The sequence below is a fragment of the Taudactylus pleione genome, unplaced genomic scaffold (assembly GCF_031769625.1).
Source record: "Taudactylus pleione unplaced genomic scaffold, aTauple2 ptg000381l, whole genome shotgun sequence".
In the NCBI taxonomy this organism is placed as follows: domain Eukaryota; kingdom Metazoa; phylum Chordata; class Amphibia; order Anura; family Myobatrachidae; genus Taudactylus; species Taudactylus pleione.
The window spans coordinates 4924447-4934226 of NW_028284782.1; positions in this window are offsets into that span (position 1 = coordinate 4924447).

Genomic DNA, 9780 nt, shown 5'->3' on the forward strand with positions numbered 1-9780 from the left:
GCCAGGGAGAATGTAAAAGTAGTTGATGGTAAACCCGTAGACACTGATAGTCCTTTGTCCTATCCCCACATGGCAATGTGTCAGGATTTGTTATATCAGGTGACTAAGAAGGGGGAAGATGTTGTGGAACAACTAATAGTTCCCAAAGCCTACAGAAGAACAGTGTTGGATCTGGCCCATGGTCATATAACGGCAGGCCATCTAGGGGTAGAGAAAACCACTGAGCGAATAATGCAGAGGTTTTTCTGGCCCGGGCTTCATAAAGAGGTATCTGACTTTTGCTCATCCTGCCCTGAGTGTCAGTATCATGCTCCCAGGCCACATTTTAAGGGTCCCCTAGTTCCATTGCCTATCATAGAGGTGCCATTTGAAAGAATAGCGATGGATTTGGTTGGACCCTTTATGAAGTCTGCCAGGGGACACCAGTATATTCTGGTCATAATGGATTACGCTACCAGGTACCCGGAAGCGATCCCGTTGCACAATACGTCAACCAAGACCATTGCCAGAGAGCTAGTTCATGTCTTTAGCAGGCTGGGTATACCTAAGGAGATACTAACTGACCAGGGTACACCGTTTATGTCCAAAGTCATGAAAGAGTTATGCCGCCTGTTCAAAATCGAACAGTTAAGAACTTCGGTTTATCACCCCCAAACCGATGGGCTGGTCGAGAGGTTTAACAAGACGTTAAAACACATGCTTAGGAAACTGGTCAACAAGGATGGTAGGGATTTATTGTTGACCATAAGAGAAGTTCCCCAGTCCTCCACCGGGTTTTCACCCTTCGACTTGTTGTATGGGAGACACCCAAGGGGGTTACTAGACATTGCCAAAGAGACATGGGAGGGGCAGTCTAGTCCTTACAAAACGGTGATTGAGTATGTTTCTCAAATGCAGGAGAGAATTGCTGCGGTAGTGCCGATAGTGAGAGAGCACCTGGAACAGGCTCAACAGGCACAGCAGAGGGTATACAACCGCAATGCTCGGTTACGCAGCTTTGCTCCTGGGGACAGAGTGTTAGTATTGGTTCCCACTGTGGAAAATAAACTTTTGGCTAAATGGCAAGGGCCCTTTGAAATCTTAGAAAGAGTGGGGCAGGTCAATTACAAAGTTTACCAGCCGGGGAAAAGAAAGCCGGAACAGATATACCATATAAATCTGTTAAAGCCCTGGAAAGATAGAACAGTACTGTCGGCCGTCCGAGACCCTCCAGTAAGTCCAGGGCCCTTAGTTCCCGAAGTGACAGTGGCAAAAACCCTGTCGGCAATTCAACAACAAGAGGTCAAGGAGTTTCTGATTAGAAATAGGGTGCTGTTCTCTGACGTACCTGGGAAAACCTTGGTCATTAAACATGACATCATCATGGGGTTAAAGTTAATCTAAAGCCCTATAGGTTACCAGAAGCACAAAGAGAATCGGTGTCGAAAGAAATTAAAAATATGCTAGAGTTAGGGATTACTGAAGAATCACATAATGAATGGTCAAGTCCCATTGTGTTGATTCCAAAGCCCGACGGGAGTGTGCGTTTCTGCAATGACTTCCGAAAGTTGAACAGTGTTTCAAAATTCGATGCCTACCCGATGCCAAGAGTGGATGAACTGATTGAGAGACTAGGGACGGCAAGGTATTTAACCACTCTTGACCTAACCAAAGGGTATTGGCAAGTACCGTTAACCGAGAGCGCCAAACAAAAGACAGCTTTTTCAGCGCCAGAGGGATTGTTTCAGTACAAGATGTTGCCCTTCGGGCTACATGGGGCACCTGCTACCTTCCAAAGAATGATGGACAGGATTCTAAGGCCCCATAGACGGTATGCGGCTGCTTATCTGGATGACGTGGTCGTTCATAGTCCTGATTGGCAGTCTCACTTACCTAGGGTACAAGCAGTGTTGGACTCCATCTATAAGGCAGGTTTGACATCCAACCAAAAAAAATTTGTGTCTACGAAAGGAGGAAGTAAAATATCTGGGATACACCATTGGCAGAGGCCTGATAAAGCCTCAGCTCAATAAAGTTGATGCCATACAAAACTGGCCACGGCCTCGGAATAAGAAGCAGGTGAGAGCCTTCTTGGGAATTACGGGGTACTACAGGAGGTTTATACCCAACTTTGCCACCATGGCAGTCCCACTGACTGACCTGAACAAAGGCAAACAAAAAGTCATGGTAGAATGGAGTCCTGAGGCAGAGAAAGCTTTTCAGGAGTTGAAAGTAGCGTTGTGTTCCCAACCAGTCCTGATGACTCCTAATTTTGAAAGGGAATTCATAGTACAAACTGATGCATCAGAAGTAGTTATAGGAGCGGTCCTATTCCAGAACAAGGAGGGTGAGGAACACCCTATTTTCTATCTTAGCAGAAAGTTGAATGTACATGAGAGAAACTATGCCACAGTGGAGAAGGAGGCGTTGGCCATAAAGTGGGCGTTAGAGGCTCTCAGGTACTACTTGGTCGGAAGAAAGTTCAAATTGATCACTGACCATGCCCCTCTGAAGTGGATGTCTGAAAATAAGGACAGTAATGCGAGAATTACAAGATGGTTCTTGGCGTTACAAACTTTAAAATTTTCAGTGGAACACAGGCCAGGAAGCCAGCTGGCCAATGCTGACGCGTTGTCACGCGTTCATTGTTTGGGGGCTTCAGTTGTTCCGCCCCACAGGTCGAAACAAAGGGGGGGATATGTGATAGGATCACTGGTAAAGTGGTCTGTGGCAGGTACATTTGTCCCAGATTCCTGTCTTTTGTGTTTTAAACCCCCAGGAGAAAGTCTGCAGTGTAGCAGGCTTGAGTTTCGGCTTTTTGAAAAGCCGGTTTGGGACCTGGGGGTTGTGGGTGAGAGGAGAGGGAGGGCTCCACCCACGGCCACTCCAGGTTTTGGTTCTCGCAGCCTGGTAACAGGCTTTTTAGTTTTCCACCTGAGAGTGGCCAATATAAGCCTAGTGTGTTGAGGGCTGATTGTCTCACCTGGGAGAGCAGGCAGGGAGTTTGCTCAGAGACACTTGAAAAACCTATTTGTGAGTACTGTACTGTGCTTTGTTGCTGGCGAGGGCATTAGGCCCTGCCAGGTTCTGGTAGTGAGGGAACTCCCTGTGAAGTTAGTGCCCCGACAGGGCTAGGATTTATATTTATGTTTTCTTTATATTTCTGTCATTGTACTATAAAGACTGGCGCCGACCAGCTTGTACTTGCATCCAGACTGGTGTGCTGCTTCCCTGCTGCTGTGTGTGAGTGTGTAAGGAAGGAGTCCTCTACCCAGGAGAGGGACCCCCTAACCTAACTGTGTCACAATATATATATATATATATATATATATATATATATATATATATATAAGCATGAAATCAGGATATAGCCTGCTGTGTTATGGACTAGTATGTTAGGACTAACAACACATTGTCTGTTGCATACTCCACTATTTGGCATACTGTCCTCTTTTGTTGTTTCTAGATTTTGATCCTGGACTGGATCCTTGAGGATGGCGGCCACACTTTTTAAAGAAGGGAGTGTGTTCACATTTGTTTTATATAATTTGCTATTGAATTGTTGAAGATATATTTGTCCATTTAATCACTGAGGTTTTCCAATTTTTTCAAGCACACGCATACACACATATATATTATTTATTAGGCTTGCCATATCATCTCTTTAATTCAGGACACATGTGACTTACACAGGTTCTGTGGCTGAGTAAAACCAGGTGAAAAGTCAGTCAGCCACAGAACCTGTGTAATTTGTATGTGTCCCAAATTAAAGGGATAATTTGACAAGCCTAATTAAATATTTGGGATCGAGTTCCATACTATATACTTTTTTGTTATATGTGTAATAAAAATGATTAAACTCCTGTACTAACACTAATTTATATTCCTTCTAGCCAGCACCGTAAGGAGGGTGGTGTGGCTGGTGCCGTCACACAGGGCAGAGAGCCCTGTGGGTGGCATCGTCACAGCCCCATAGCTCCTCCATCTGGCTAGCAGGGCGCCTGGAACGGCACATACTACACCCCTTGTGAACACCACACCCCTATATCAGTAGCCACACCCTCACCATGCTGAGCACACCTCCTGCCTCAGCACACACTAGGCCCTTCAAAAAATTCAGCTCCAGGCCCATATAGACCTTAATCTGGTACTGTGAACAATACCGTATCAGGACGGCAGTGCGTCCTGTGCTGCACTGCTGCCCCTCTCATTCACCCCCTAACCCTCCCGGGAAACCGACGCTGGGGTCCTTAACTTCTTCGGGATATCGCCGTAGGCATTTTGCCGGGTGGTGGGAGTCCTGCGTCGGCTTTACATCCCCCGGCAATTTAACTACATCCCGTTCACAGAGCCTGTTATTCCCTCATCAGTTTTTATGAACACAGCATACTTGGAAGTAGACATATATTTCAATGTATCGTTTCTGGTAAATGTATAAAATAAACAAAGACATACTTACAGTATAGGTTGTGCCACAAAGTTCTTTTTTTTTAAAAATTACTGACCAATGTACAGTAGTCAGTAGTTCTAACAGGTTAAAATAATTAGTGTGTGGCATAGGTTTATAATATTGTAAATCCTTTCTTACATTCGGATTTATAAAGCTGAGCATAGATGAGGTCTATTGTAGGGGAGGGGGGGGGGGATTTTTGCCCCAGTACTGGAAGCTTAATAGGCCAATATCCCCGAGCCCTGAACAGCAAAAAGTTATTGTCATGGCAGTAAGGATTTGTTGATTTGGGTCGGGGCCCCTTGGGCTAGCTGCATGGGCTGGAGTGAGAATTAACCTGGATAGCTCATCAATGCTATTACTCCACCTGATTATTATTAGCAGGAGGAGACTGATGTTGTAGATTGGTTAGGAGACTATATATTGACAACAGGTGCAGGCTAGCAGGACAGCCCGTGGTTGTAGCAGAATGTAGGATATCTTGAAACAGGCTACTATATACTCAAACTAAGTGCCAGGAGCACAGCTGAAGCAGGCTGCAGGAAACACTGGAACGGGGTGCCGGAAGCACAACTGAAGCAAGCTGCAGTGATATATGCTGTGAAGCAATACTGGAGCAAGTTTGCTGGATTGCACTGGAGCGGAATACTGTGCAGCAACAATGGAGCAGGTTTGCTGTATTGAACTGAGACAAATTATTGAAGCAGGTGTGCTGGGACACACTGAAGCAGATTGCTGAGAAACAAATACTGGAACTGGTAACTGGAAATGATTCAGAATGCTGTGAAGCAACTACTGAAGCAGGTAACTTGAACAAAATGCAGGAATGCAAAACAGAACCAGAAGCTAAGGTACTGATCTACAGGGAAAGAAGTTGTACTGACAATGTGCTGCCAGCAGTTCCTGGTTTAAATAGGACACTGTAAGTGCTAATAAGCTGGGCAGAACATGTGTCTGTAGTTGCTGGAGACTAGTTTGTCAGGGCTGGTCATGTGATACTGTCCAAGATGGCAGTGCCCAGGATGTAGAACAGCAAGAACTGCACCTTTATAAATGAGTGACCACAGGCCTCGGGAATGCCACAGGTAGCGGGGCACAAATAGCAGTAAGGTGACTCCGCACATCCTAATAACGGTGGTCTGGACTTTTTCCCAACTCTCTAATACAGTAAGGGTTTCCAAGAGCGTATCCTGGTAATGCTATACTTAAATGGACACAAACTCAAATATAGCTGTGCATACAGTCACATGTATCCCAACAGCCCTAATTTTCAGAACTCAAACAGGTGTGGCATTTCAGAAAAGAGAAATGTAATATCAGCATGGCCTTAACAATTCGGAGTTTGCCTTGGATCAGAGATAAGGCCTAATTTTGCTCATTTTACAAATTTATTATGCACATCTCCAATACAGCTATTATGCTTGCCCTTTTACTAAATGAATCTGTACACATGCAGTTTCTTTTTGGTGAGTCTTTTAGTGGATTATGGAGTTTATATGTTATATGTAGAAATATGGTGTGTGCCACATAGCTGGCAACTGGACTTTCCAAAGTGGCTGGCAATGGAGCATTGTGAATTGCACTAACGTCTCTCCCATAGTGCTGAGCGGGAGGACAGAGGAGCAGACAGCAACGGGCGCAGGAGTGGGGCTTCAGGTAAATATATGGGTCTTATGTTATATATGTATGTGGCACTGCATCCGGTATTGTGAGCAGCGCTGAGAGACCCGATACGGGACCTCGGAGAGGTACGTTTTAGATAGTATGGTTGCAGGTTGTGCGGTGCGGGCCCCATGGACCCGGTGGCCCGTGTGCACCACACACTGCACCCATTACAGATGTTTTTCTGGCTATGAATATTTTCACAAGGATTTGTGTCCTGACATCACTAACATCAGCCTTACCAAGTGTCTATTTGTCATATACTTGGCAGATAGTGATTTAATGATAAAGGCTGTCCTTGCAAATAACCAAGCAAGGTTTCTGAAGTGTAAGAGATTTTTCATTTTCCTGACAACTGTCTGAAACTTGTATTTCTTCTGAGAAGTGCATAGTTTAATGAAATTACATATTTCAATACAAGGGAGTACAGTATATTTACTAAAGTGCGGGTTTTTAGAATTGGTGATGTTGCCCATAGTAACCAATCAGATTCTAGTTATTTCTTCTAGCAGGTGCTAGGTAAATGTAGAATCTGATTGGTTACTATGGGCAACATCTCCAATTAACTTTAGTAAATATACCCCAAGGAATTAAGAAAGCAAGGCATTTAGATTTTCTTTTCCTAGTGCTAATTTTCTTTATAGGGTTGAAATTTCTCAATTTAATATGCCTTTAAAAAAAAAAAAAAAAAATCTATTTTAAAATATTACTTTGTACTTTATTATTATTATTATTATTATTTATATGGCGCCAAGTGTTCCGCAGCACCTTACACAGTACATGAACAAATAGGTGACCAGTGACTTACAGTACAATACAATACAATACAATACAGGACAAGGAACCTGGATAATATACATTGCTACATGAGCAACCATAACACCCACATAAGGAGCAGAACAAGTGTTAGGTGCCCTAGTAGGGAGTAAGAAGTAGATGAAAGTAAGGTAGGGAGAAGCACAAGAGGGTAGAGGGCCCTGCTCGTAAGAGCTTACAAGCCTTACATTCTAAAAGGGAGGGGCAGGCAAACAGGTGTGACACAGATGAGGTAGATGGGGAGGAAGGAACATGTACTTTTCCTTTTCCTTAAGTGAATAACAGCCAGTATTGCTTCTTCCATTTCTGGAACAACAGTTCTAGAGTGAATATAGCTGTGGAACATATGAATGAGTTGCTCAGCTCTAATCTTAAATTCTGGGGCAGATTCTGAGTTAGGAGCAAAGCAAAAAAAGTAAGTAAATATGTACCTGGAACAAACCATGTTGCAATGCAAGGGGTGCAAATACATTATTGTTTTTGTAAGTGGGGTAAATACTTGCTGCTGTTGCATGTAGCTCACAAATGCTGGACAGCTTTATTCTAAGAAATTATTCTGCAATTTAGATCTCAGTTTGGATGCTCCCATCTCAAATCGAAATCTCTTTGCACATTTTACATTTCTCCCACCATCAGTGTAACATGGTTTTGCCAAGGTGCAAAGCTACTTGCTCTTTTTTGCTTTGATTCCAACTCAGAATCAGTATCTGGATCTAAATAAGCAAACCTTAATTCCATTTCCGGGAACGCCGGCCGCCCCCGCCCCACCCGCCCCTTACATACCTCTGCCTGTCAATCAGGCAGAGGCATAGAAGGGGCTGCGTGTGATCAAGCAGGACCTGTTCTGCACCTTCATAGAATGGGCCCTGCGCAGGCGCGGATTCACGATAATCGGGAATCTGCGTTCAATTAGGACAGATAGGATAATTTGTTGATGGGCTAGGAATGCTGAACTCTTTGATATCTCTCCTAGTATTTGGGTACAGGATATTGTGGATTGGGTTAATGAATTGATGGGAGGGGCTAAGGAAGACTCATTCACCTTTTTTTACATATTGTTATCAATGGGAAAGTAACAGGTAGATTATTGGTCCTCAAAAACTATTTCAGGGAATTAGGTTGCTACACCTTAGTTTGTAGTAATATAGGATGGTTAATAAGTAGTCCAGAAATTGATGGAGGAACAAGGTTTTTGAGGTTCTGATAATTAATGTTCCTTCTCTGTAGAATAACCCTAAGGTAATCATCGCATGCATGGAAAAGATCATATTCCATCTTCATGACAAACATGCCACCTTTCACCAGGTCTTGTCCTAATGTCTATTCTGTAATTAGAAGTATTTTATTTTGGTTTTGGTCAAGTACAGGCAACCAATGTACGCAGAAGAAAATTAGTTCAGCCATAGCAGTCACATTAGATTGTAGGGGTGCAAGTCTGGTTAAGGGAAGAACAGTAATAAATTACTGTTGATGTCAATGCAGATTAAGAGTTTAATGACAAGTCCAAAGTACTATTACTTAGAATTTTCATATGGTATTGTCTATTAGTATTCATGTACAGTATATTTTCAAACTGAACTTTGTACGTTTTAAATGCTTATTCAGGAGTTATTCCAGAAAGCCGGGTATATAACCTGTCATTTGCAAGTTAACAGCAGCTTCATTGTTGGGACGATAGCCTGCAGCGTGCCCACATTAAGATCAACCTGATTCTAGACACTTGAACAAGTGGCAGAGGCTCTGGAATATCAGACTGAACATTACGCTGTCACATATACCAAGCTAAGTATATTCATTGAATTATGTGCGTTGACCCGCGTGTTTTGGTTTTGGATCTGGATTCATCTTCGTGTTTTGGTTTTGGTTATGGATTCGGACAAAAATCAATGAAAAAAGAAGAAATGTCCAAATCCAAAACCCGAGTTTGGTTTTTAAATCCGAGTTCCGAACTGGAAACAGATCCGAATGGGTCACAAAAGTGATGCGCAAAATGCATACACAATGATACAGAATGTAAGCTCTTTCGAGCAGGGCCCTCTACCCTCTTGTGCTTCTCCCCTACTGTAATATAATTTATCTCTTACTTCCCACTAGGGCAACCAACACTCGGCTGCTTAAGTGGGCGTAAAGGTCGCTAATATATATGTTTATTATACATGTCCATGTTCTGCTCTGTATTGTAAGTCACTGTTTACTTATTTGTTCATGTACTATGTAAGGCGCTGCGGAACACTTGTGGCGCCATATAAATAAGTGATAATACTAATAATACACACTGCAAACCATCGATAGCAGCGAGAGTATGCATCTTAGCGAGCGGGTCTGAATCAGGCCCCTGGTTCCACCGAAAACAAGAATATTGATTGACTGTGAAGATGAAATTACTAAAAGGGGCTGTTTCAGCCCGGACACATTATCAATTTGTGTATCAACAAAAAGGAGGGGAGAGAAAGAAGGGAAAAGCAACATTTCCTGGTCTGGTGCACTGATAGGTTTAAATATAGACTGATCTAATCACCTCAGAAAAATAAATAAAATATAACTTTTATTAAGCATTTATTGAAAAATATATATATATAATAGTGTGATCAGATATAGGGCGAAATATAAAATAAATAGAGTAAAGAAAAGTAAGGATATATTGAAAATAAGTGATTTAAAACACCTCCTGCAGCTGCCGGATTATTCGAGTCCTATTATAAAGGATTACTGTAGTAAACTCTGTATCCTGTCCTTCACTACATATATATCATAATAGTGATAGAGATACACTGGTCTGTAGTGTAGTATGACATCTATATATATGTGCACAATCCCCACTTGATATCCTGTAAACTGGATTCTAAACAATAATGCCTATTGATATTCTCATT